The sequence below is a fragment of the Gracilinanus agilis genome, unplaced genomic scaffold (assembly GCF_016433145.1).
Source record: "Gracilinanus agilis isolate LMUSP501 unplaced genomic scaffold, AgileGrace unplaced_scaffold23340, whole genome shotgun sequence".
Classification (NCBI taxonomy): Eukaryota; Metazoa; Chordata; class Mammalia; order Didelphimorphia; family Didelphidae; genus Gracilinanus; species Gracilinanus agilis.
In genome coordinates this window covers 1-6,665 of record NW_025355070.1, presented here as the reverse complement: position 1 = coordinate 6,665, position 6,665 = coordinate 1, and the positions used below count along the sequence as shown (strand labels likewise).

The following is a 6,665-nucleotide window of genomic DNA, read 5'->3' as shown; positions in this document are numbered from 1 at the left end:
AGTTTTTTCCCTAAAACAAAGACATTTTTCATCAGTAGTCTTCCACTGTTGCAAAATGGCATAATTGAAAACCATTCTGGCCAAAGAAGTAAAGTTTCAGGTCATCCAAAGGGTGAGACATGGTAAGAATGAGCAGGCTTCAATATCTTACCAGCAAAGCACTGTACAGAAGAATCAGTACAGAGGATGTCATAGGAGAAGATGACCAGAAGAAGAGTGTTATAGTGCTATAACAAGGACAACCTGTCTGTTCCTCTGCAATACATGAAATTCTAAGAAATCAAGAAGGTGGCATAGTAGATTGCTGCACCCAACTGGACTTGGACACTGAATTCAAATACTGCTTCAAACATTTAGTGGCTATGTGACTTAGGGGTTTCAATTCCTCACCTGTTTGTGCAAAAAATATTTATAGCAATTCTTTTTTTTGGTGGCAAAAAAACTGGAAACTGAGGGGATGTCCATCAATTAAAGAATAGAAGAACAAGCTGTGGTTATATGATTATAATGGAATACAACTGTAATATAAGAAATGATGTGAAGGATGATTTAAGAAAAGCCTGAAGAGACTTACATGAACTGATGCAGAGTGAAGTGAGCAGGAGCAAGAAGACATTGTACACAGTAACAACAATATTATTTGATGAATATTTATGAATGAATTAGCAGTTCCTAGCAAGACAATGATTCAAGAAAATCCTTAAGGACGCTTGATAAAAAATGCCATTCAACTTCAGGGAAAGTCAGAATGCAGATAGATCATAACATACTATATTTCACATTATTTCTTCAAGTTCTCTTTCACAAAAAGACTAATATGTCTTAACACATGTAAAGATCCATGTAAGATCCATATCAGATTGTTTGCCATCTCAAGGAAGGGGAAGAATAGTGAATGAGAATGAGAATTTGTCTCAAACTTAAAGAAAATGTATATTTAAAATTATTTTTTCATGGAATTGAGTTAAATAATAAAATATTAGTAAATAGAAAAAATTCAATTTCTTTTTCTGCAAACTAGAGATTATCTACCTACCTAACCAAATGATTATTGTGAGAATCAAATGAGATGCTATATATGTAAAATGTATGTAAAATGCTATATAAAATGCTATTTATTTGGGGCAGCTAGGTCTCTCAGTAGATAGAGAGCCAGGCCTGGAGATGGGAGGTCCAGGGTTCAAGTCTCAGACACTACCTAGCTGTATGTCACTGGGCAAGTCATTTAACCCTCCGTTGCCTAGCTTTTACTGCTCTTCTGCCTTGAAACCAATACACAGTATTAATTCCAAGACAGAAAGCAAGGTTTTTTTTAAAAGCTTTCTTTAAATGAAGTATTATTTAAAGAATGACTTGTATATATCAATCCCCAGAAAATTAACTGATAAATAGAAATAGGCAAGATATAGTTTTATATATATATATGTATATTATATATCTTTTTGTCAAATTATACCTTTTTTAGTGTGTGGAGGGGAGGGAGGAAAGGAATTACCTGTGAATTTAACTTATAAAACAAAAGGAAATAATTCTTTTAAAGAGAGGGAAAAAATCCCACTTTTCAGGTGAGTAATGAAAACATTACTTGTATGCCATTGTAATTAAAAGAATTGGCATTCATGCATTTTACTGACATTAAATTCTGATTTTCTGAGACCAAAAAAATTATTTTAGTTCAGCCTTTTGTTTCCTTTCAAGAGGTAGGGAAAGGAAGCTCTGATTCATTTGTAGAGCTTTAATATCATCAAATGAGGACAGTCTCTATTCTTCATTATCCACAGACAGAAATTTGCCCACTGCCCATATTTACTCTTTTCTGACCTCTTCCAGTAGGGTTTGGAGTAAAAAGAATATAGAGAGGAGATAAAGAAAAAAATACTATCTGCTGATCTTTTAATATTGAATGTTTCATTTTTCCTTATTTTAACCTTAGAGAGCTGGGTAAAATAGAATCATTGGGTATCAAGAGACCTGAGTTCTAGAACTAACTTTATCCAGAATGAGATGGCTTAGGGAAAGTTATCTGGCCTCTTTTTAGCTGTTTTCTTATCTATAGAATTATGGAGATGGATTGGGCACTTTCCAAGTTCTCTTTGGCCTTGAAAGTTTCTGATATCTGAATTTAACATATATGTAATCAGTTTGTATTTACTTCACTGCAACAATTTTCCTCTTCTCTCTGGAGATCACACATTCTCAGGCATCTTGTTCTGCAAATAGATGGTAGCACTGCAGTCTTCTTCAGACCATAAAAGATAATAATTGAAAGTAAAGCTTTGACTTGCTCCTATATGATTAATTTTTTTGGAATCAATACTTGGGTTTTTCACTTGCCTCTTGATGGTTCAGTTGGCTTTCTATCCTTGCAACACTTTCACTTCTTGAGATTTTTCAAATAATTAGCAGTGATAGACTTAAAGGGGAGTGAAATTGCTGTTTGAAGTTTTTAAACCACAAGAATTTTATTTTCTCTTAATCAAAAATTCCTTGAAGGTAGAAATGACATAAGAAAACAAAAGGAAATTGAATGCATGTAAAGTATATTGAAAATAGAAGTTCAAAAAGTAGTTTCCCCTCTCTATGACCAAAGGAAACAAATTCATTTGAGAAAAGCCTAATGCAGTGAGCTCAATAACTCAGGATATCCACTGAAATCAAGGCCTGATCTAGTGGCTGAAATGGATAAGCCAGGGAGACTCCATAGACTTTGAAAGGAATAAAAAATTTAAAACATCTATGTTTAATCACAATCTAATAAGAAACCAAGCCCATATTTGTATGGGCTCCCTTTAATACCCACTAGTACTGTGAATGTTCTGTATGTTAGTGAGTCCCTAGGGGAAATCCATGGGACTGATAATCCCTGCCTTATTCTATTATGTAAAAAAAAGAACTGAACCAAAACTCATTTTATTTAAAATTTTTCTGATTGGTAACTTCAGAGAAAATAATTTCATTGCAGAAAAGCAGGAATAAATCACAGAATTATAGAACATGGAAGCAAGGAGGGACTTTAGAAATAATTTTAGTTGAACCATTGAATTCTCTAAACTTATCACCTCTTCTTGAGCCTTCTTGGTCTTAATTCAACAAACACATACTGAGTATCTATTATATTGAGTGACTATTATGAGCAAGACACTGGGATTTTCCCTCATTAGACTGTGAGTTCTTTTAGAGCAGAGATGATTTTTCTTGCTCCCGAAGGACTTACCACAGTGACTGGTACAGAGTGAGTTTTAATAAGTGCTTTTAAAATATTTTTTATGTATAAAGAATAGAGAATGTCTTTAACTCACCTGTTGCTGTCTAAGAACACAAAGATGAAAAACACCACAGTCCTTGAGTTTATTGTCTAGTATAAGAATGACACATATGCACAAATAAACATAATGTTCATTAAGAATAATTTAATACAGGGGGCAGCTGGGTAGCTCAGTGGATTGAGAGTTAGGCCTAGAGACGGGAGGTCCTAAGTTCAAATCTGGTCTCAGACACTTCCCAGCTGTGTGACCCTGGGCAAGTCACTTGACACCCCCCCCCATTGCCCACCCTTACCACTCTTCCGCCTATGAGCCAATACACAGAAGTTAAGGGTTTTAAAAAAAAAGAATAATTTAATGCATTCAATGTATAGAGAGCCAGGTCTGGAGACTGGAGGACCTGGGCTCATATCTGAACTCAGAAACTTCCTAGGTGTGTGACCCTGATCAAGTCACTTAATCCCAGTTACCTATCCCTTAACCCTCTTCTGCCTTGAAACTGATACTTAGTATCAATTCTAAGACAGAAAGTAAGGCTTTCAAAAGAAAAAAAAAAGAATGATTTACTGCAGAAAAGAAGCCTAAGTAATTTAAAGAATTAGGTATCATTTCTTAATTGTAAAATCAGAAATAAGAAAAAAGAAGGCTGATCTTGAATTAGACTTTGAAGAAAGAAAGAGGAAGATGCCAATTAAAGGTGCATATTAAAAGTGAACAAATATGTAGAAAATAAAGACAAGGCAGCAGAAAAAAAACCAACAAGTACTTGAATTTAAGTGAAATATTGAATATGTAAAGGGGAAAAAAGATTAGTATATTTACAAGCTTAGAAACCTTGAAAATTTCACTTAATCTTCCTGAGTCTTTCTTTTTTCCTTCATAAATACACATAAAAATGCTGACTGAAGAGAGAAGGAGTTTAGAGAGATGTTGAAGAAGTAGAATGAATAAGATCTGGCAATTGATTGAGTATGGTGACAAAATGGAGAAAGAATCAGATATGACTTGATGTTATGGACCTGAATGAGTAGAAAGGTTTTTTCAAAAGAAATAAGGATTATTTTAGGAGAGAAAGGATTAAGATCATAGTTATTAGATCTTGGATAGTCCTTAGAAGTCATCTAATTCAAATCATAAATCACAGGATCTGGATATAACCAATTAAATTCAGATTAACTCTAAATCCAGAGATTTATTCCTATACCACTGCTTTCCATTTAAGAGGAAAGACAAAGAGTTCTATTTGGGTGCTATAAGTGTATTCTTTAGTGATCCAATTCATAAGTTGTCACAATCTTTTAGCTCTAAATTCCCCAATAGTTTCTTCTCTTCTAAACTTTCCCATTTTCCCTTTTAAATTTCTTCTGTTTGTGAGAATATTAAAGTCATTTACTATTATATTTCTCCTTATGTCTTTTTTTAAATCAGTTGAATTTGCTTTATGAATTTAGATGCTATACTATTTAATGCATAAATATTTAATATTGATATGGGTTTTTCTATTATTCCTTAGGTGATGTCTCTTGTTTTTTCTCTATAATAAAAATTCTATTTTTGCTTTCTCTAATAACATTAAGATGGCTCCTTCTGTCTTAAGCTAATACATAGTAAATTTTCTTCCAAATTCATGCTTTCATTTAATGTATGTATCTGTTCTTTAAATATATTTTCTTTTTTGTTAATAAAAAATTGAAGACAGAGTGAAATGATGAGTGATGAAGTGATGATCAAGGGAAGATGAGAGTTGAGGAAAGCTTAAATATAGAAGGTGGCAACGGAAAGAGCAAGGAGAGGAGAGAGGGGAAAAACATTTCAGGAGTATGAACTACAAAAGAGAGAATTTTAAAAAAAAAAAAGGTAAAACATGGCGGGTGATCACAAATAGTTTACTCCACAAACTCTTCTTAAGAGAAAGTTTGGTTGTAGTTTCACAAATAATTCAAAGGAATTTTAATGGTATCTTCTAAAAACAACATGGAAAGTAAACAAAAGAAAGCAGAAAGTAGAAGGAAATCTCATGCCAAGAAATGAAAAGTAGTCTCAAAACTGTTTGAAAGAGTTGCCTAGAGGCCAGAATCTAAGAAGCTGAGCCAAAGGCTCACTGATTTCTTAGCTCAGTCAGCCTCAAACTATCCTTAGCATCACCATGACCTCCTAGAGCTTGTTGCCAGTTGCCTGGGTGCTGCTTTGCTCCAGCACCCACTGCTCACTTGGCTGTGACCTAATTCAGAGTCTCCTGATAGACCTCATTTCTGAACCAAGTGAGCACAATTTCCTTGGTGCCAAATGTGAAGCATTTCCCAGAGGAAGCCATAGAGGATAGCCAACTCCAGAGGGAAGATACTGAAGTCATTGTTCATGAGATCCTCCAGCAGATCTTTGCCTTCTTCAACCAGAATGCTATTTCTGCTGCTTGGAATCAGATTCAGGTCATGCAACTGCTCGTTGGACTAGAGCGACAGCTGGAACAACTGGAAAAGTGTCATGGGCAGGATATGGAGTGGTGAGAGCCTTCCTTGGGAAGTGAGACCCTCAGGCTGGCCCTGAAGAGCTACTTCGAAGGATTAAGCCAGTACTTACTTGCAGAGCAAAGAGTACAGCCACTGTGCATGGGAAGTCACATGAATAGAGATCAGGAGTTGCTCTTTATGATCAGGAGTTGCTTTTTATTCATGAGCAAACTCACCAACTCCTAAAATAATTGAGTGCTTCCTTAAAACTAAGTATTCATTCAGAAAGAATTATTTCCACATCAACTAAAAATATTTTAATTCACTCAACAGAATATTCTTCACTTGGCCAAAAAGAGTGAAAAAAACTTTCTCTATTTTTTTTTCAATTGCACAAAATGTCAGACTTTTTCAACACACTGGTTAATTTTGCTGACTCCCCCCACCCCTTCTATATTAAAAAGGCTGAATCTCTGGGAGGGGATTGGTAGAGGGAAACATTGGAAAATCTAGGTGATTAAAATGAATGTAAGCTCTATTAAGGCGGAGACTCTCCTCTTTTTTATCCCTAGTACTAAGCTCAGTATTTGCCATAAATAATTGCTTTATAAATGCTTTTTCCATTTATTTATTTACTTATTCATCCTTTTATTCGGTTCTTTACTTCATTCTTTTGCTCCTCCTATTTGATTTCTTTTTTTCTGCTGGATTATCATTCATTTCTACCCCTCAGTGTATGAGTCTTTTTCCTGAATCCCCTCTTTTGTCATTCTAAAATTTCATTAATTGTTAATTTTGTTAATTTTTTTAAAAAATTTAAATGTCTAAATTTTAATGAAAATAAAATTAATCTTAATGATAGAATTAATTAATTTAAATTTTAATTTGATTAGTTTAAATTTGAATTAATTAAACATTAATTAAAGAATAGTGAAAATTTAATTTCTAAAAT

General features: G+C 33.9%; 1 pseudogene; it reads left to right on the top strand.

Moving 5' to 3' along the window:
• The first annotated feature begins 5,409 nt into the window (after positions 1-5,409).
• LOC123254497 lies at positions 5,410-5,915 on the top strand (annotated as a pseudogene).
• The last annotated feature ends 750 nt before the right edge of the window (positions 5,916-6,665 follow it).